Source organism: Lepisma saccharinum, chromosome 26, assembly GCF_977018435.1.
Source record: "Lepisma saccharinum chromosome 26, izLepSacc3.1, whole genome shotgun sequence".
Lineage (NCBI taxonomy): Eukaryota > Metazoa > Arthropoda > Insecta > Zygentoma > Lepismatidae > Lepisma > Lepisma saccharinum.
In genome coordinates this window covers 28,219,435-28,241,678 of record NC_139254.1, presented here as the reverse complement: position 1 = coordinate 28,241,678, position 22,244 = coordinate 28,219,435, and the positions used below count along the sequence as shown (strand labels likewise).

Sequence of the window (22,244 nt, the reverse complement as noted above, 5' to 3'; positions counted from 1 at the left end):
ACCTCTAAATACAGCCATGGCCAGAGTACAGGACATTATTTTCAGGTAAATATGGATATTGATCTATACTACTAAGGCTATCGCACTAACACCCCTAAAAATTTTTCGAAGGCCTAATTTGTTGTCATTTTAGCTCTAAATTTACCTTACACCCTCTTGAATGGAAAATTCTGGATGAATCCCTACCTCTAATGTAAGTTCTTGTGAAAATCATTACTTTTGAACTGGTTACAGTAGTTGAAAAGTGAGTGGGCATTTGTTATTACCAAATATTGCTTAAAGTTTCGATGACTTCATACATAACACACCCAAATTTTTTGTCAACAGCCTAAAATTTTTCCAAAACCCCAATGTTATTTTTGGCCCTCAATTTACCCTTGCACCTCCCAAAAAATGAAGTTACAACCCATTGCCGGATATATATAAACCTCAAAACTTCGCAGTGCGGGCATGGCTGGAGAATAGCAAATTGCTGTATTTAGTAAAGGTACTTGTATTGAATTGTGAGATTCTATTGGTGGCCTTTTAGAAGGCCCTTGCAGAAACTAATCCAAGATGTACAGAAAGATGCAATTCATATCCAATGTGCAGCACAAGATTTAAATCTTGTTAACCCACGTGACGGGCATGGGCATCCGGAAGGGGGGGAGGCCGTGGCCCCCCCCCCCTGGGAAATGAAAGTCAACCAAAAATTATGTATTTCACACACATAATTTCATTTTAGCCACAATAATGTGTTAATTATTGCATGAACACCATAAATTCAAATTTAAGCAATTTTTTTTTAGGGAACAACACTATTTTTAGGGAAAATGTGCCTAGTTTGCACCCCCTGGAAAAAAATACCTTCCTTGCCCCTCCAAGGAAAAAATCCTGCGGACATCCATGGTGATGGGCAGGGGCGGTGCCAGAAAATTTTGACCAGGTGGGCAAGATCCATATGTTGATAAATTAGGGTGGGCATATAGTGTATATATATTTACATGAGTTTTCACAAACATGCTTTCTCTCCTTTTTTCTGCAGCCACACATTCATTGGTCGAGCTCTCTCGAGTCACTGCTTGCCCAGAGGACTTGTTTTCATTCGGTTGCTCTACAGACTTCTAAGACAGAGTATACAAAATTTAGAAACACGTTGATGACCTTACAGAAGACTATGGGTTCTCCGATAGTCATCATGTTCATTTCAACAGTTCGAACATCAGGCAATTTATCAGAACTCGTGGCAAAATTGCTAAGAGGAACCTCTAGGAACTTTAATTTCCATATCATCCACCTCATAATATGGAGCCTTAATAATATTCTTTATTCAATTAATTTCTTAAGAAAAACAAGACTAATTATCCAAATACCCATAACACTAATTCCAAACCAAAATATATTATAACTAATAGCAACTTTTTCACAAAAAATCAAAAAATCATGCTACTTCATTGTGCCGTTCAAATGTTCTCAGCATGGGCTTTCCCCCTGGAAATTGTCATTGTTCATTTCAAGTTACGAAAAAAAATTGCCAACCTCTTACTTTTATAGTTAATAACAGAAAATAAATTTCAGTTGGTTATCGTCCGAACAGAATAACAAAGTAAAAAAATGCGTTGAATCTAGAAAATTGAGAGTAAAATACAAGAACCTGATCCCCCCCCTCCCATGTTCTGTTACTTAAACCAAAGAACAAATGGTTTCAGTTTTCAAATAAAAAAAATAGTGTTTTATGTGAAAGGGCACAACATTAACACGATGTCTATTATTTCTTCATAACTTTTTGACGAGGTGTGTGTAAGTTAATAACAAAATAGAATAACTATGCATATTAGATTTTTAGTACATTGACACTTAAATGTAAAAAAAAATAACACAATTCTACTCATATGGTTCGATTGATTTGGATTATTTTTCTTCGCATTTCTGCCACTTTTGGCTAATCGCAAAGATGATGAGTGATGATACGCTGAAATTGATGAAGGATTGATTGATTGATTTGGTGTTCTAAGTCCACATTTTGCACATTAAGGCTAATCGGGACTGGACCTACAGTTTAAAGTGTGATCCAAACCACTATGTGCCTCCACCGGGAATCGAAGAAGGAGCACTCATAAAGAACACCCATGCCTTGGCCGGGATTCGAACCCGGGGCCCCTGGTGTCGTAGCACGCTGTGCTAACCACTCCGCCTCGGAGGCCGGTCATGATTCCACAAAATAAACTAATGGTATTGTGGCGTTTTGACGTCGGGAAGAAAAGCATCCAAGATTGTATGAGCCTGTATTCTGATGAGATGAGGTTTGCGTTCCTCAAAGTTCTGGCCTTGGTACACAAACACAACATTTTCGAGGTCGTTTATTTCCAAGGATTGGAGGTGTGGCAATCGTGAAGTGGGCGCGCGACTTTCCGGCTCTGCGATTGGTTAGATTTCCTCGGGTGATCGTCTGGGGCAACACGCTACTACGTGTGAGGAACAGTTTTTAGTCGCGTGACAGTTCTCAATGGAAATGCGTAATTTCTGAAGCTTCTATTTCGTCTAATCAAACTGTTTTCTGCGTAGTCAAGTTATGTAACCACGGTCAGCTGTGTGGCGGGAAGATCTTTTTCCGTGTCAACACGGTTGTAAATTTAACCCCAGCGTTATTCAGGGTTGAAATATCATGCGTACTTTTCTACGTTGTGGTACTGAGGTGCTTCGTTCATACAAGTAGCGACAGGGGCAGCGTTGCATCCAGCCACTTTTCTCCAGGAGGCATACTAAACTTCACCGGGGGATGTCATAGGCACCAAATTTATAATACTAATAAAACAATACTAACATTTTAAAATTATCCCTTACTTCTGATATGCAACTGAATCAGGGACGTCGGAACCGAGGGGCAGGGGGCGACTTGCCCCCCACTCATCATCGAGGGGTGTAATATAGTATTTTTGACCACCCGGTCGCATGCTAAAAATTAGACAATTTTTTTTCGAACTTATCTCTGGTTTTGAAAAAAAAATGGGAAAAAATATTTTTGCGCTAGTTGTATCAACGTAGTTTTCGCTACCATCAAGAAGTAAGTGACACAAAGATTGACGTGCAGATTACAATTGCAGCCACATCTCCACAAATCAAGTGTAACGTGGAATTATCCCCTTAGGAATTAGCTGCTTCCGTTTCCAGGTTTCCATTGAATCTACCAGGTTTTGTACGTACAGGCGAGGTCGATGTGCAACAATGAACCCAGTGTACCCCGGTAGGAAAGGAGTGGGAGACGAGGGGTCAGAGGACAGCTTAATTTTAAATCTCTTCCTTTCCATCTACGATAAGACGAGACTAGATCCTCTAAGACTTGTCGAAACGAGACTAACAACGAGACAGACCTCTGTAAAATCTAGGAGAAGGGTACAGAACGGGTATTTACACTTCAAGACGAGACCCAATACAAGATAGGCATTTACAACTGGAGACCAGACCGAGAACTAGGTAAACCTCTCCTTCCAGATAAGACGAGAGACTGACAAGTACCGTCTCGATCATATCGGTGCTTATTTATCAATATCAGATAAATTTGAATTAGCCGCCCCCTGTGACTGAGACCCACGCAAACACACACATACAAAAAATCATCAGATGAAAGTTGACACCCCACAGCCTTATCCAATCTGCAGCAATTTTGGCGTGTATAGTATTTTGTTGTTTATATTCCAACCTACAGTTACAGGCTTACAGCGCCTTGAATAACGTAGTGTGGAAAACGACCCAAGAAACTAGTTCCCGAGACGGATGACAACATAGATGGCAGAGCGATCAGTACAGCTGCTAATTTTCTTATGAAAGTAATGCGGCTTAGTTAGTTTTTGGAATATATTGTGTCGATTTGTTTGTCTTGAAATGCGGTACGTGAATTGATGGAAACAGTTATATTTGTGGAGTGATTTGCAGTCACGAAATGACATTAACTTGGAAAGAAAAGTAAAATAAAATTAATAAATAAATAGCATGCGTAATAGTGTTGCTCACGGGACGGGACATGTCCCGTCTCGTCTCGTTTTCGAGACGAGACACGAGACGGGACAAACGTTTTGAAATTCGAGACGGGACGAGACGGAAGGCCTGTCTCGTCTCGTTTTCGAGACGAGACACGAGACGGGACGGGACGGCTTTTAAAAAGTCTCGTCTCGTCTCGAATGTCTCGAAAACTAAAAGCAAAATATTTAATCAGTTGCAAAAACGTGTTTGCTTGGAATAAAGTATTTCAATTAGAAACGTTGATAAAGCGTGTATTAAGTCAAAAGAAGACTATTCTAGAGAGAGTAATGAATGAATACCTCAACTTATTTTCAATACTCTTTCGAAACACAGCGTTACTACCCATTTTTTTTTCAATTTATTCCAGGTTAATAATTTTATGTTACGATGGCACTCCAGATACTAAAACAATTCTGAATAACATCATGTAAAAGGGCAGGTAGATAAGGTGGAAGGAGGGGCCAAAACATCGTGGAGTGTCTGAGTCCGAGATTTATCTTGTAAACATAGTCTCAGCTCTATAGGTTGGAAAGATAAACGGACCGACGGATAGGATTTATTATTATTATTATTATTTAATTTTTACATCAAAGGTTGTACAGAAGTGAATGTTATTAGGAAGTAGGAAAAACATTGTATAAGTATTTATTTCTCATCTCGTGTGCGAGCCATAGGCTGTGCGCACTACATCTATTCTTATTACATAACTATGATTCCCTACAGACTACACTATCCGTTACATTCCGTATAGATGTTAACATAGCAGTTCTGGTAAATTAGCACTTATTCCTTCTCTTTACAGAACTTATTTCCCCCCTAAATGTTTGTAAATATACCCACTTTTTCCAATAGTTCCATGCTCCTTTGCACTGCAATTGACTCGAACATTCTCTCCAAGCTTATGTTGTGTAGCTTCTCCTCCTGCAGAACGCGCGTGTCCTGACATAAGAATAAATGTTCTGGCCCATCATCGCCATTGCGTAATACGCATTTATATCTCCCTTCCTCGTTTTTTACTGTATTGTATCTCCATCCCCCAGCCTCATCCATGCCAAATACTTTCTTGCCACTGCTCACCTTCTTGATGTACGCTACTTGTCCCCATTCCCGCGGTCCCCTTCTTTGGAGCTCGAGCGATCTCTTAGTTTCACATTCCGCTATTATTTCCTGCCTATCTATATCCTCTAATCTTTGTTTCACTAATTGCAATGTCCCCTGGTCGACGTGTTCCCCCTCCCATATCCATCCCAGTCCAATTTCGTATAGTTTGCCTCTGATCTCTTTCGCCCATGTTCCCATTTCCTCCCCCTGTACCCGCTGCATCAGCGCTTGCCCTTTTACCGAGTTCTCCCTTCTCGATATTAATGTCACCCAGTATTTAACCCTTCTCAACATACCCAACGTTTTCTCCCTTACCAATTCAAGTTTACGTAGTACTCCGCAGTTTGCAGTGCCCATACTGATATGCAAAGCTCTCTTGTAAAATGTACACTGGATTCTGTTTAGTACATCGCCCCCTTTGCTCCCCATAACTCCCTTCCGTACCCTATTGACCCTATTAATAATGTACGATACAGTTTTTCCACAAAATGTATATCGTATTTCTCTAATTTCCATACTGTCCGCATTATTTCGTTTGTTATTGCTCCAGCCTTTCCTTGTACCGTTTGCATATGTCTTGTCCACGTCCCTGCCATAGTGAGAACTAATCCCAAGTATTTTATTATTTTTACCCTTTCCAATTCTTGCCCACTGAAAGTCAACCTTTCATCTTTTCCCATATACATATCCGTTTTTGAACACCATAATTTTTGTTTTTGTGAGATTTACTTGCAGTTTGGATTCTCTGCTGTATTTTTCCAACCCGTCCAGAGCCCTTTGTAGGCCGGCATCTGTCTCCGAGATCAGAACCATATCATCTGCGAACAGGAGCGCCGGTACCCTTGTCATCCCCACCTTGGGGGTGTCGGCTTGTTCACTCTCTATATACGCCACTATATAATATATAGAGAGAGTGAAGACACCCAAATGTCAACCTCACTTCCACGTTAGTGCACCCTGGACTGGAGGCTCTGGCGACTGTCCCCATGGCCAGTATAATTTTGTTTGCATTGTCCTGTTCTTTTGTCCTTATGTGTGCTGAGGCCCCTTTACAGCCTCAGCTTTTAACAGAAGTCAGAACATTTTAAATTTTTTAGTTATTCAACGTTAGAGTTGTTCTTTGTAATGATAAGGGGCTGGCCCCCGTATCATGTGACGGGAGCAAAATAGCCTAAGTGCTGACGCTCCCAAAATTTTAATTTCAAATCAAATATAGAGAGTGAAGAGCAGGGGTGACAGAACACATTCTTGCTTTACCTCCGCTTCCGATTTTCATTTCTCTGCCACTTGACACCGTACACAGAATTATATCTTCGAGTATTGTAGGAAACATGTCAGTACAAATTGATGAGGAGTTGTTGGTAAAGTTTTTAGGGAGTCCAAGATATTAGCAAGACTAAGAGAAGGGGATAATTAGGGACAAATAATCTTGCATTATCCCACTCCGAGCAGCTGAGAGCTAAAGAGGAGAAAATACGGGAAATATGGAAAGAACTAATTTTGTGATTTTAGTGTTTAAAGGGAACCATGACAAGATTTTAACAGATGATTATTTGCGCGGGTTGCAAAATTATTAGAATGTTATGGAAATTTCGGAAATGTCTTTGTTGAGAAAATTCTTGTTCTTTCCCTCAGGCATACCACAGGTGGTTCGATTCGATTTTTTTACGTCCGTTTGAAGATTATTTCCAATGCTTTTATTTTTATTTAAGGAGAATACTATTCGTTGGATTGTAATAACGAAATACTGAGGCTGAAATAGAATAGATTTCAAGTGAAGGAAGATAATTAAGTTCTGTATAATTGTCGTAGGAGGAAACTTTGTTCTATGAGGAGACTCCCCAATGGTAAAGTGATAGCGTCGTCGCCTTGTAATCAAGGGGTCCCGGGTATGATACCCGGTGAAGGCATATAATGATTTGGATTCCACTTTAAACTGTGGGTCCAGTCCCGATTAGCCTTACTGTAAATCAGATCAACGAATGTTGTATCTGTTCTTTTTATTCTGTGAATTTAGCCAAGTTTTTGAGCAAAATACATGTAGTATCTACTGTCTAAATTTTCACTCGTTACCAAACAAATTTCACAAAGTAGGTTTTATAAAACTTCAGAGGGAAGCTGACAGCAATGCCGGGGGGGGAGGGGGAGAGGCGGGAGCTCAGCGCACACCCTGCCTGGTTACGGCCAGGGTGTATTCCTGGACTATTTTTCGCCGCTCACCACTGACAGAGGTTTCGCTTTGAACAATGGACACCGTTGCTTCAGGGGCGAGGTTGACCTGCATTAGCTGGTAAGTGCCATAAATCCAGACCCAGAAATTAAGGTTGATGCAAGGCAGGGGCAATAAAAATTCTGTAATTTGCTTTGCTTGCCGAAAGGAAGTTTTGCAGGAACAATAATACGAGGGACACTTAGGATCCTTTTCAGCTGCTAGGAAAGCTGAGAGAAATGGAAAACGGCAGACTTTGAATGAAAGAAGGACAGTGAACCCCTTGTAAGATAAACAAGTCCTTTGTATTATTCGCCGACACGCAAGCTTCCATTTCGAAGCTGAATCTATCAACAGCGAAATTATTAGAGGGTTGGAAGCAGTGACGACGCCAAAGGGGGGTGGCAGGGGGGCGCCATAAGTCAGACACTTCGGCCCCCACTCTGTGCCCCCCAACTGAAGTTAATTAAATATTGAATAATAAGAGAGTTCATTTATAAGAGTATGACGATTTTCACCTTTTCAAAGTGGTGTGTGTATTCTGCACGATATCACTTTCCTGCTTATAATAACAACTTGACTAAATTTGTTTTAGTATATATACGATAGTGTGTGTGTGACTTTCGTTCAAGATTCCAGCACTGACTTGGGCATAGGTATTCATTCATGTATGTCCTGTAATCGTCGAGATTAATTTAAGTTTTAACCAGTTTTAAGAACTGGGAGAAAGCGTTGAATGTGGATGGTTTTAAAACATATTTTGAGGACCACAAAACATTCATCTGTAGTACGGGCAAATTATTCTAATCGTGGGTCGTTAGTGACAACGCTAATTAGTAAAAGACATTCAAAGTTGATTCAAGATTTGGTTGGTTGATTGATTTGGTGTTTTAAGTCCACTTTATGCACAGCATGGCTAATCGGAACTGGACCTACAGTTTAAAGTGCCTCCACTGGGTATCGAACCCGGGACCAAAGGTGATCGGAGAAAAACGGACACTACATGTCAGTTGTTGTGGATTCATCGCGGTTTCTTACTATTCAGCGACTTGAATTTCCAGATGATGAGCCTGAGGCAAACCTTAACAAAGGGAATTTCTTCGATACTCTTGAAGTTAATTTCAAAATGAGGGGATATTATTCGGAAATGTATTGGACTCGAACCTTAAAATGCAAATTACACTTAAAATTCGATTCAAAACACATCGCAGGCAGGTTCGCTCTTTCTCGTACATATCAAAGTCGAAGAACTTCTTGGGCCTCCCCGATGACGCAGTGGTAGCGTCGCCGTCTTTTAATCAAGGGGTCCCGGTTTCGATTCTCGGTGGAGGCACATAGTGGTTCGGATCCCACTTTAAACTGTAGGTCCAGTACCGATTAGCCTTACTGTGCATAAAGTGGACTTAAAACACCAAATCAATCCAATCCAAATCGAAGAACTTCGTCCCACGAACTTCATAGGTGCCTGTAATTGTGTGGCACAGACATACGTTGGAGTGGTAGAGGAAGAGTAAGTAATGCCAGGGTCAGAATATTTCTTTTTCAGATTTTTTTTCCTGTGATAACATTTCCCTGAAATGTGAAACACAAATTTTGCCCAAAACTCTTCTGCGTTACGAAGATGGCACAGAAATACTCCACTTAATGGATTTCTTTGAGATCCTAGGAAAATATAAATTGGCATTTCACAAGGTTCACACTCTAGTTGTATTCTCTGTAACAATTCCAGTTTCCAATGCAGCGTGTGAATGTGAAAGAACCGTTTCGTCCTTAAAATCTTTGAAAGGGCTTGCTCGAAACAGGATGCTGGATGCAAACTGCCTCATATGGCTGTCCTTGATATTGAGAAGAAATGTCAAGTCCTGGACGTACCAAAGGTGGGCAATGTGTTCTCCAAAGCACATAGAGCAGAATTCTCCTACAGTAGAATTGCACTTCACTAAGTGACTTTCATTGTTTCTAATACTTAAGAAGATTAATTTCTTCCAACGCCACGTTCATTTTGCAAGGAAATTAAACTCTTCGAAACAGTTTTTCGTCATTTATATTATTATCTTATAACTTGAATATTTATATCAGTAGTTTCATCTCATGAAAGACGATGAATTATAAAATTATGAATGTCTTCCAATATTGAAATAGGCCACTAGAGACAACGCAACTTACGAATAAAAAAGAATTAATGCCTTTATTAAATATAACCATATGCAGATAAACTCGTAATCAAGAAGTAAATTTAGGCAGTAAACGTCCACTCTAAATAAAAGACACACACAAAACATCATACATGAATATAATAATAATTATTATTATAATTATTACTATATAAGTATATATATGTGTAGTGTTTTCGGGCGTTTTAATGTGACTGCCCCCTTACAATATTTTGTTGCCAGCCTTCCCCCCCCCCCCCCCAGTCAAATTTCCTTGGCGCCGTCACTGGTTGGAAGTAAATTTATTAGGACGAGGAAAGTAACATTAGCTGTTGACAGTGTTGCACCAAAGGACGTGATATGTGCTACTGTTTGTATAAATGATAGGAAATTTAAGCAAAAATTTATAATTGTTGAGACTTGAGAGTTGTTTCCTTCATTTGATCGTAGGAAGAGGTTTTCCTGAGACAGAGTGGGATTATTTTACACATACATGGGAAAGGGTGGTTGTTTAAAGATAGAGACGTATTTTGCACATTTTTTAAAAGTTCAGATAAAACGAGAATTTAGCCTTACTGTTATGAAAAGAAATAACGCAGTACGGGGAAATAATAACTTCACATTTTTCGCACCTGGTGGGATGCAACAAGAGTATTGCAGGAAGTCTATGAACGAGGATGAAGAAGGATATGTGAAATTTGACGTACCTGCGGGTGAATTAGTTTATTCTAATATTCTTAAGGTTGATATTGTTTCTTTTTGTTTTTTTTAAGTCCACTTGATTCGCAAATAGGCTAAATCGCGAACCGACCTACAGTTTAAACTGCTATCCGATCCACTTTGTGCCTCCATTGAGTATCGACGCGAGGACCCTTCATTACAAGACATTGACGTTATTAATACGCCATCGGGGAGGCACCCAATTTACACAAATATGTTGATTCCAATAACACGTTATATGCATAATCTGATAATGATGCACTTTGGGTGCATCTAAACATATTTTTTTCAACTATAGCATGTCTAAAAGAATCATTGAAGTTGGGATTTTTATAACTTCAGGAGGCACGGCTCTGTAAACGTGCGATATAAAATTAATGCAGGTTTGCCTTCCATACGTGGTGGTTTTGTACAGTTTCTTCGCTTCGTAAAACATACACTTTTGCAGGAACGGCTTCTTGCATCCGCCTGGTGTGTCTAGCTAAACAAAAAAAATATATTTGTTTAGCATAATCGAGGGTTACTTATTCCTGCCGAAAAAGGATTCTATTGCGACCATACGGCTTTGCATGACAGTATCAATGAAGATTTATGTACAGAAATATTAATTAGGAACTTTTTTTCGTCAACTGGATTTATCATCCTTTTTTGTTATTCAGCAAATATTCAATTCATCACCTTTTTTGTCATTAATTTCCTTGCCAGGACAACTGTTTTTATGCAAATTTTGACGTACTTAACTACACATATTATATTACTATTCTTGTACCGTCTTTGTAACATTTCATGTAATAATAATAATAATAATAATAATATAACTAATTAATTTGCATATTCAAGTGAATAGACTTATGAATTATATTAATGTATTAATTTAAACATTTTCTTGATTGTTGATGTTAATGTTATAATAATTTTTTCTGAAACACTTGGCTCGAACACCCTCCCCCGACATATATTTCTAGATGAGTGCCTGCCGAAGGATAAATTTTATCAAGCGGTGGTGGTATCGGGCTTAGAGGCTAAAGGAAAAACAAACAAGTATGTGCGTCAAAAGCTGAACATAAGAAACAGCATAATATCACAAAGAAATACTTTATGAAACTTATGTCATAGAAGGAGATGTTTAACAATATTAAGAACAATAAATACTTTCTAATTGTAATATACTAAGTAACTTATTGCAATTTTGTGTTCGTACTACACATTTAAAATATTTTTTGTTGCTCCCAGCGGCAAGCTTAGAATTTAAAGAAAAAAGGTAGATTTTCATAGTGCACGGAAGTTCGACATTCAGAAAGAAGAAGGTCCAGGGGAAAACATTTCAAAAGGATAGACAGTTGTATGGAAGCGAGAAAAACCACAAGGTAGATTTCATAAGATACCTAGCAATCAGTAACCAAGAAACTGCATTTTTAACATTAATGTCCTCATGATTAACGAACTTTATTTATCCTCACCACGCAATGGGTAAAATATTTGGAGCTTTATCCCACATTCCGGAAAAATATTGTGTTTCTGCTACTTTTGACTTTTGTTGGCATGATATCCCGGATCACTTTTACGAGACGAGACGAGACGGGACAGAACCCTTCGAGACGGGACACGAGACGGGACAAACGAATATTTTCGAGACGAGACAGCACTTTCACGAGACGGGACGAGACAGACCAAAGTCTCGTCTCGTCTCGTGGGCAACACTAATGCGTAACACAAGAAGAAACATCGCAAAGTGATTCCGGACGTCAGGTGTTGGATTGTGTACTCGAGTTTTATTTTTCTATGTTATTAGAATATAAATAGTATCCTGAGAGATATTTCATACCGAGGCGACAAACCACAAGTGTCGCTTGGAAGCGAGCAGTCCGTAATCAATGCAGCCTTTCGAACCGTAGGGACAGAAGCTCTGACTGCACAGTTTCCTCAAGGAGATTTTAGACCAAAGCGACACGCGACAAACGATACGAGGATTTCACACCAAAGCGACACGGGTCCTTCTGTCCAAGACAACTTTCATACCGAAGCGACACGCGACACATGTTACTTGGAAACGAGCCAATCAAGAGCAACATTTCACATCGTAGCGGCATGACGGGAAGCACAGGCCAGCGTTCGGTTGGTGAAATCCTCAAGGCTCAAGCGATAAGTGTTGCTTGTCGCTTTGCTGCGCAATCTCCCTAAAGCAAGACGCTCATTGCATCGCGCATGCGAGAACAACAAACCACGGCAACATGTTGCAAGCTATTGAGGAAATGGCCCAGTTTGAGCGACGCACAAGCGACAAAGCGACACGTGTGGCTTATCGTGTCGCTTATCTGTTGTTCGCACAATTAGCAGCAAACGCTTGCCAATAGATGCTTGTCATGTCGCTTGTCACTTAGTTGGGAACTCCCCCTGTAGCGCGTCGCTTCCGTCTGAGCACCCTTCCTTTAAGGAGCTTTCCGACCGAAGTAAACAAGTAGCACGCGAATACGCCATATGAACGTATCGTTTGCTGTTTGGACCCTCATGTGCAATGAATGCTATTTTACAGTCTGGAAGTGTGTGTCACTAGTGTGACAGTGTGAACATCCCGTGTCGCTTGTCCCATTGGTTTGAAAGTTTCCTTACACTCATGTCGATGGCACTAGGAAAGTTTTGTGGGATTCCCCTTGTCTTTTCATGCAATCATCATTAGCATCATCGCCGCTATTAGTTTAAAGCGGAAGAAAAAATACAGTAAATATCAAAAATACAAATGCTTCAGTGTGTATATCTTTAAAAGGAATGATGATAATCCTAATTCATACACAAAAATTTAGTTGCCAAGAGCATTCCACCCTTATTTTTTTCCAGTATTATTACCGAAAGTATGACGATAACGGACGTGGTCGACTGTCTAGAATGTTCGTTAATATCTTCGCGACACTGTACCAAATATCATAGCAATTATCACATTCATAGAAATGATTCATGTAAAAGAATCAGACGTTGCAGGTAAAACTCCATTTACTTCCATTATAAGCAGACGAATGCCATGCAGGTGTAGCGGTATCATATTCGAGTGGAACCAGCCAGAGATGCCAGAACAGTGCTGTTTTCCACACTACGTTTTTCAAGGCGCTGTACTATAATAGTGAGAAACAGAAAATTGAGATGAAAAAATCTTTTCATTTTTTTTTTTTTTTTTTTTTTAACAAAAGACAACATATCAAGCACTTGTGACGTGGGAAGGGAAGTTCTCCTGTTAGTTTTGAACGTCGTGTCTAAACGTGGTTGACTGATTGCTTAGTTTTAGAAGTATCGTAATTTATTTATATGTTCACGGGTCATTTAATTTTACTTCGAAAGGGTGATTTTGTTTTAGATGTCGACAAGGCATGATCTCCTTCTTTAACATCTCAGGGGGTTAATCGCTCCCTCCGCCTTCCATATGATTCTCGTGAAAAATTTATTTCAAATCTGAAACATCTGACCGAAGAGTTATCGATTTGTGAAGGCTTATGTAGTATGGGTAAAATAAGATTGGAGACCGAAATAATTATTAGAAAGCTGATTCCTTCTGACATACGTTCTTTAGGTCCCCCTGTACTTCCCCAGAAAAATCCCAAAAAATCCTGCGTGGGGAACACCCTTAAATTTTGAATAAACGGCCGCCATCTTGGATTTTTCAAAAAATGCGATAACTCAGTAATGGACAAACATAGGGAGATGCTGTTGGTGCCAAACCATGGACGTCCGCAGGATTTTTTCCAGGGAGGGGCAAGGAAGGTATTTTTTTCCAGGGGGGCCAACATGGCATATTTTCCCCAATAATAGTGTTCATCCCTCAAAAAACATTGCTTAAATTTAAATTTATCATGTTCGTGCAATAATTAACACACATTATTGTGGCTGAAATTAAATTGTGTGTGTGAAATATGTAAGTCTTGGTTGACTTTCTTTTTCCAGGGGGGGCCACGGCCCCCCCTTGTCCCCCTTCCGGACGCCCATGTGCCAAACGTTTCAGTTTTGGAAGAAGGAACTTATTACTGCAAACAAAAGTGTAAAATATAGAGTTGATATAAATTTATTAACATATTATTGCATAAAACAGGTTTGAAAACACAAAAACATAATTTTTTCAGTAAAGAATTGTAGAATTTGTTTGGAAACATTTCAAAATGAAAAATGAACACTTATACATAAACAGGTAGTGTTTGATATGTCTGACAAATTTCCGTCTTTCATTAAACTCGTCTTCGTTTTGCATAATCTTCTCTGATGGAGGCGCTGGTACGTTTGGCTTCGACATGATCCTCGGTATCGCAGTTGCCTTCGATATCGTCTTCATCCTCGGAATCCAGAATATTCCGATTGAAGCAGGACTCTCCCGCACATTCGCTGCACATAGTGGTGCATGTCAGCCAACTTCGCTTGCACTCACAATTTCGGGAGCAGTCTCCTTTGCACCCACAACGCACGAGATTGTCTGGCGCCGTGGGTTAAGTGGATGCGACAGGCTTATGGTGTCCCTGTTCGACGGTCCAGTCCCAATCTTTAACTGAAAAGACGTTACCTTTCCACGCCTGGACTTGGTTATATACTCTCAGACTATGCTGGCGGGCGGCAGCTGAAGTAGGAGGAAGGCTCGCAAGATCCATAACGTAGTTTGGAGGTTTTTAACCAACGGTCTGGACATATTTCTTGTATCTGGTTTTGTCAAGTCCCTCTGAACGTTTACCTCTGTTCAAATGGACGAAGAATTGCTCTCCTGCAGCTTCAACACAATCCTGCGACGCGTTTGGGTTGTTAATATTTCCACAACTTTCTGTAGTTCACGGTTATTTTGCAGCTGGTTGAAGCCTAAAATTGGACCTCTTCTGTACAAAGCAGAGGTGGTGTCGCATCCCATAAAAGCGCCTAGGAGAAGTAGGTGTTTCGTCTTGTTACCAAGGCCTTCGTGTAACTCTCTTCTGCAGTAAACTTTTCTAACGGTTGTAGAATTTCCCGGAACTAACATGTTGGGGTTGCGTCAAGGCAGCAATGAGTACAAGTAGATCTGAGTCCGCGCCAAATACAACAGCTGATCGTCCTGACTCGGATTCTTTTCTCGCAGTTTCAACAACCAAAACATCCGCGTCACTAGGGGCCTGGAAAACTGGGAACTTTGCTTTCTGGAATTCTGTGTTAAGGAGTTTCAAAAAACTTCTTTTATTCTCAACGTTTGACAAGAAATTCTCTTTTGCAATTGTCACGGGGTTGGATGTAGTTACATCAACCCTCGCAGCTGATTTCCCTACAGTTCGTCGCATATGCACTGCATCTTTCGTACTTGGTTCATATCCGTCAAATGCTACGATAACATTTGTTCCGTAATTTCGGTTGACATAATCTAAGTAGGCATTGCACACATCACCATACGTTGCTGGACGGGACCAATATACTCTATGCAAAAGATCCCCACCGTCGAGAACATAGCTTGGGTTTTCCGGCAATTCATTGCTAATCGTGCACATCATGCAACTTTCTGGATGACAACGATGACTGCCAGTACCTGCTGTCTGACGTTATGGAGATGCTCTTACAGTTCAGTACCAACAGTGACAAGTTATACAGTGAAAAGCGTCTGCGGGAGCTTTTATCAGCACGCTACAGCAATACTGTTCTTATGTCATCCAGCAAGAAATGTTTCGGGACTGTTGTTTCTTTTAGGCCCGTTGCATCCAGGATTTTAACGGACAAGTGGTACAGCGACAGAAAAAAAGACGCTGTGGAAGAAAAGAAGAGGATTATAGACGCGACTATTACCATCATCCAAGAAGAGATAAGATCTAAAGTTTATGATTGCTCGACATATCCAACCTACGAAGAAATATCGAAAGGTGGAGAAAATCAAGTAGGTGAGATGCTCACTTATCTGCTTTCTGGTCTAATGAAACCAGTAAAAGGTCCACCTTGCAACCAGAAGGTGTTAAGTGTTGCGCACTATCATTTCTTCGGTGCGTCCACGTTCATTTGTGTCAGCTGTGCAGGTTAGAATTGGAGTGTTTCTTCATAGGCGTTTCCGATCAAAACATCTAATTAACCTTCTGCATAATTTAGACTGCTCTGTTTCCTACAGTGAAATCTGTAAGTATGAAACTTCCGTGACAATGAACGCTTCAAGTGGAGTTCAGAAACATGGATTTGTGCAGTTTGTCTTCGATAATGCTGACCATAACACTCGAACTGTGGATGGACATGGAACCTTTCATGTGATGGTAGGAGTGCAGTGTGTGACGCCTTCTTCAGCTGTTCAGACGAGTTTTCGTGTTCCACGACCGAAGATTATGCCAACGGCAACTGTTGTTGGAAAGTTTGGCTTCATCCCAATCGTCACTCACGACCGGCCCAAGAACCATGGATTGAATCGCCTGGTAATGGAAGACGTCCTCTCCCTGGAATTGCGGCAGATGGATGCAGAAATCGGAATCTCATACCAATGGATTTGGATGGCGGGTTCCAAGTCAGCTGAAGAACCTCATACGGGATGGAGTGGTTTCATGGATATTGCCACAAGAAAAAGATCCTACGAAAAGTCAGCAGTGATACCCTTGCCCTTCGTCAATCTTCAACCTTCTAACCAAACCCAATTAACACCTGTCTTCGTTTCGCGGTAGAAGAATGCAGGAAGCGGCAACAACGGTGTATTGTGACATTTGATCAGCCACTTTTCATTAAAGCCACGGATATAGTATATCAGGCAGACGAAACTGATGAGCTGTCCAAGGTAATCGTGAGATTAGGTGGATTTCGTCTGCTTATGAGTTACATGGGTGCGGTGGGCAAAATCATGGGTGGCAGTGGTATGGAAGAAATGTGGGGTGAGGTATTTGCCAAGAACGCTGTTGTCCACATGGCTAATGGGCATGCTTATGCAAGAGCATTACGAGCTCATTCGCTCTCAGGAAGCTATCGCTCATTTGATTTTGGAGTGTTTTGAGGAAGGCGGACTTTTGATCAGCTCTGACGTCCAAACTCTCAGGGGAATTCACAGTGAGGTGTTAAACTTGTCCTCCTCCGCAGAATCTTTCCTATTCAAAGTCAAACCTTTACCGAGTGCTGTATCCAGTCCGATGAAGACACTTGAAGAAAGAAGTCGTACTGCTAAATTATGGCTGCAGTATTTCAAGCAAGTTTCTATAATGCATGACTTCGTGAGAGCGGAAAGAACAGGCGACTGGAACCTTCATCTCTTCTCCGTTCAACGCATGTTAGTTCACCTCCATGCAGCTGGCCATATTCATTACGCTAAATCAGCCCACCTCTACCTCCAGAATATGTCTAAACTTAAGACTACTTTGTCGGATCAAGAGTTTGAACGTTTTGTCAGTCAGGGTTATTTTGCAGTTCGGCAATCGGATAAGTTTTGGTGCGGCGTTTGGACGGACATGACCATAGAGCAGGTCTTAATGCGATCTATGAAGGTTAGCGGTGGCTTGACACAAGGCCGAAATATGTCTGATAGCAGCGTTCTAGCGCATTGGATTTGCACCATGTCAGGAAGTCTCCTGGTGATGGAAGCAGTGGAAGCATTCGCAGGACTGACAGGTGAATCCTCCGAGCAGCACATTTCTTTATCAAGATCGCGGCAGACTCGAGATACCAGTGATTTGAGGAAATTTTTGAAAGCCTCTAACTTGGACTCGTCAACAGGTCTTCCGACCACATTTTCAGATGGCTCGCCTGGCATACTTGAACCAACGTTTGAAATTCGTGCATCACAGTTTTTATGATATTACGCTTCGGCCGCAATCAGGTAACATTCGCTATTAATGCGATTTAGAACAATTCCCCCCCCCCCCCCTTGTCGCACCTATTTGCGCACATACTCCGAATACTTGACATTTTTGTAAAGTTTCCACTTGGCATATTTTTGGGTGGCGATGTGGGTGCTTGTTACCGCATACGATCACTAACACCTGACTAGAAGAAAAAACTATTAATAATAATGATAATGCCGTTTTTTCTGAACATTCAATTTTTTTATCAAAATTCTTATTGATTTCATTACATTTTTACCGTAAACTGGACTTTCTTTAGAAAAGACATGTTATAATCGATTATACTACACAAACTATGAATTTTAGCGCAAAACAGCACCTCCGTATGATTGTCCATTACTGAGTTATCGCATTTTTTGAAAAATCCAAGATTGCGGCCATTTATTCAAAATTTAAGGGTGTTCCCCATGCAGGATTTTTTGGGGATTTTTCTGGGGAAGTACAGGGGGACCTAAAGAACGCATTTCAGAAGGAATTAGCTTTCTAATAATTATTTCGGTCTCCAATCTTATTTTACCCATACTACATAAGCCTTCACAAATCGATAACTCTTCGGTCAGATGTTTCAGATTTGAAATAAATTTTTCACGAGAATCATATGGAAGGCGGAGGGAGCGATTAACCCCCTGAGATGTTAAAGAAGGAGATCATGCCTTGTCGACATCTAAAACAAAATCACCCTTTCGAAGTAAAATTAAATGACCCGAGCCAAATTTAGGTCTAAATGTACTATGTGAAGTTGAGAAGGGATGAAAAACACCACCTTCTGGTGCAATTTATTTTTTCACACTAAGCAATGTGTTTGATAGCTAAAATATTAACAATATTATAAGTATATTATTTTGTGTGGATAAATTGGAGATGACCTATGACAACGTAATGTGACTGGGAATATTTCATACTTCAAAGGAGGTTCTACCAGAGATAGTTGAAAATACACAGAGTTTGATAGGGATAAATTTCATATTTTTAGTTCGTTATCATAGCACATTCACGACGACGACCGATTTTTAAGTGCATATATTTTCATCCATTTACGCGTATAGTATTAAAATATCTATATGCTCATCATTTCCATTGTGGAGAAACACTACCACACTGTCACTCACTCCTGTAACTGTCCGTTATGAAAATCTACCCCATAGATCCAGCTTCATTGAGTCCCTGTGTATAAATGTTGACTTCGAATCAAATTCTTGTCACTTTATTAATTCTTTTATAACACTACCACACACTATATTTAGCTATGTTTTTCGGTTTTCTTTAATAGGACAATTGAGGTCTTCACACACTTTGTGATAAAAAGAATTGATTTATTGATTGAGTTAGTTTATTTTACTTCGCTTTTCTGCCACTTTTAGCTAATCGCGAAGATGAGAATGAGTGATGGCACAATGAAATGATATTCACAAATAACACTTATGCCCAGGCGGGGATTCGAACCCGGGACCCCAGACTTCGAAGTGCGCTGCGATAACCACTACGCCACGGAGGTCGGCATGACGAAAAGAAGTAAGATGTCTTCGGAGCGGATGAAATTTCTTCCTCTACAGCCTACCCCTTGCTACGAAAATGTATGATCAACATGGACACTTTCTTGACACAGTTATAGTACCTGCGCAAGGAGAGATTTATTTATCCTCCCCTCATCTCCCAGTTTAGCTAAAAAAAAATCAACGGAGCATCGAATAGTGGGTTAATTTATTTATCGCGGTTTGTCAGAAACGTATACGTAATAAATAGCTAATAAGAATAAATGACAATATAATATGTATTAATAACTTTATATATATATATATATACATACATATGTTTACATACATAAATATGTGTATATAATTATGTGAATATGTAATTCATATAGCCTATTTATGTATGTATACATATCGGTTGGTAAATTGGAAATCCTGCTCCCTCCCCCCCCCCCCCACTCAACTATTGAATAAGTTTTTTTGTCCCTGAACTGAATTAATTTAAGTGTAAATTTCGATAAGACTGCACAAACACGTCACCACTACTCAACAGCAAATTGTTAACAGTTAGAATAGATGCAAGAAATTGAAATTCGTTACATCAATAGAAGTTGCTAGTATACGTCCAGGATTTTCTGGGACAGTCCCGGAATTCTATAATTTGTCCCATTGTCCCGGAAAGTATATTCGCAACGCACTATGTCCCGGAATCAGTTGGGAAAGCAGAAATGATTAAGGAAGAATTCACATCGAAGCGAGGCGACACGTGTCCCATGAGGATTTCACCAATCGAACGCATGCTTTTGCTGCCTGTCATGTCGCTACGGTGTGAAATGTTGCTCCTGATTGGCTCGTTCCCAAGCGGCATGTGTCGCTTTGGTGTGAAATCTCCCTAAAATTGTATTTTCATGAGCATTACTCCTATTTAAATGTGTAGGTGATTTTTAAAATGCTAATACAAGAGTTATCGAGTTACAAAAATGTGCTGCAGGGATCTTTGACCGACAAATAGCTACTTTTCTTTCATTCCTTTGCAGTGCTGAATTTCAGTTAAATTCTCATTACTTTGCAGTGCTGAATTTCAGTTAAATTCTCATTACTTTGCAGTGCTGAATTTCAGTTAAATTCTCATTACTTTGCAGTGCTGAATTTCAGTTAGATTCTCATTACTTTGCAGTGCTGAATTTCAGTTAAATTCTCATTACTTTGCAGTGCTGAATTTCAGTTAGATTCTCATTACTTTGCAGTGCTGAATTTCAGTTAGATTCTCATTACTTTGCAGTGCTGAATTTCAGTTAAATTCTCATTACTTTGCAGTGCTGAATTTCAGTTAAATTCTCATTACTTTGCAGTGCTGAATTTCAGTTAAATTCTCATTACTTTGCAGTGCTGAATTTCAGTTAAATTCAATTATCTTTCATTGTTATTCTGTGTGGTATAGGTGCTTATGGTAAGTAGTAGGTGCTCGGGTGCCTATCAGTTTAGTCTGCAGTTTTCAAATAAGGTTTCGATATTGTGAAATAGCAGCTTAGCTCATTATATCCGAAAAGGGAGTGTAAGTTTAATGATATAGGTACTTCGAAATTAATTTCCATTTACTAAGAAGTTAAAAATTATGATAATGCGACTTTGGGTTCCAAAACTAGGGGGGCAAGGTGCAAAAACTGGGGTTGGGGGGACAAGACAGTTTTATTTCCCTCGTAGATAAGGTTTAGCATAGTGCGGGGGCAAAAGTGGCATCGCCGCCACTGTGGACTGTCCATAATTATGGTGTACATACATACTACTTTATCGGGTATTTTCTGTTTCCGGAGGGGATTTCCCCAGCCCCCGGGCCACCCCCTGAATTCATCACTGGACAGGGGTTTATCCAGAAGAGAATTGTCCAATATTTTCCAAGTTTGTACGAGTACTTAGGACGGTACAAAGGTAAATTTAGAGCTAAAATTACCACAAATTAGGCCTTTGTGAAAAAGTATTGAGGATTTTGAAGACATTTAGCGCCTCCGAAATTTTGAGATGATCAACATTTTCAAATAAAGTAAATTAAGAACTCTGAGAAAAAACAGTGGTAAATGCAACCCCCCTCCCCCTTAAAATGACCCCTAATTGTCATTTTTGAGAGTGGAAAGTTCTAAAATACGAGATGTCTTATTCTTTATGCAGCCCTCCTTCAAAGCACCTATATACTATTCACCTTCACAATTCCAGCCCCTCCCTAAAAAGAATCCTGCGTACGCCAGTGCCCGCGTATATCGTATGCCCCAGGCCCCGCACCCATCTAGAGACGGCCCTGTTAGGCGGGGAGTCAGAGATCGTACTGCAGAGAGAGAATAAATGTTTTTTGTAAGAATTCTCCAAATTGCCTTAGCGTAAAGCCGTCTTGAAACTATTTGAATTATGTATTAATCAAATTCTGCTCTTATGAAATCTGAATACTCGGTCTCGTAAAGTCCTTGTGGCCGAGCATGGACGTCCGCAGGATTGTTTCCAGGGAGGGGCAAGGAAGGTATTTTTTTCCAGGGGGGGGGGCAAACGAAGGCAAATTTTCCCCAAAAATAGTGTTGTTCCCTAAAAAACATTGCTTAAATTTGAATTTATGGTGTTCATGCAATAATTAACACATATTATTATGGCTAAAATGAAATTATATGTGTGAAATACATATTTTTTGGTTGACTTTCATTTTCCAGGGGGGCACGGCCCCTTTGCACCCCCCCCCCTTCCGGACGCCCATGTGGCCGAGTGGTTAGCACATCGCGCTGCGACGCCAAGAGTCCCGGGCTCGAATCCCGCTCGCGCTTGG

General features: G+C 40.2%; 1 protein-coding gene across 1 annotated transcript in view; it reads right to left on the bottom strand.

The window, feature by feature from the left end:
• Window positions 1-22,244, bottom strand: part of LOC145979406 (uncharacterized) — a 49,633-nt gene that overhangs the window by 7,560 nt on the left and 19,829 nt on the right. The gene's annotated exons all lie outside the window — the stretch shown is intronic.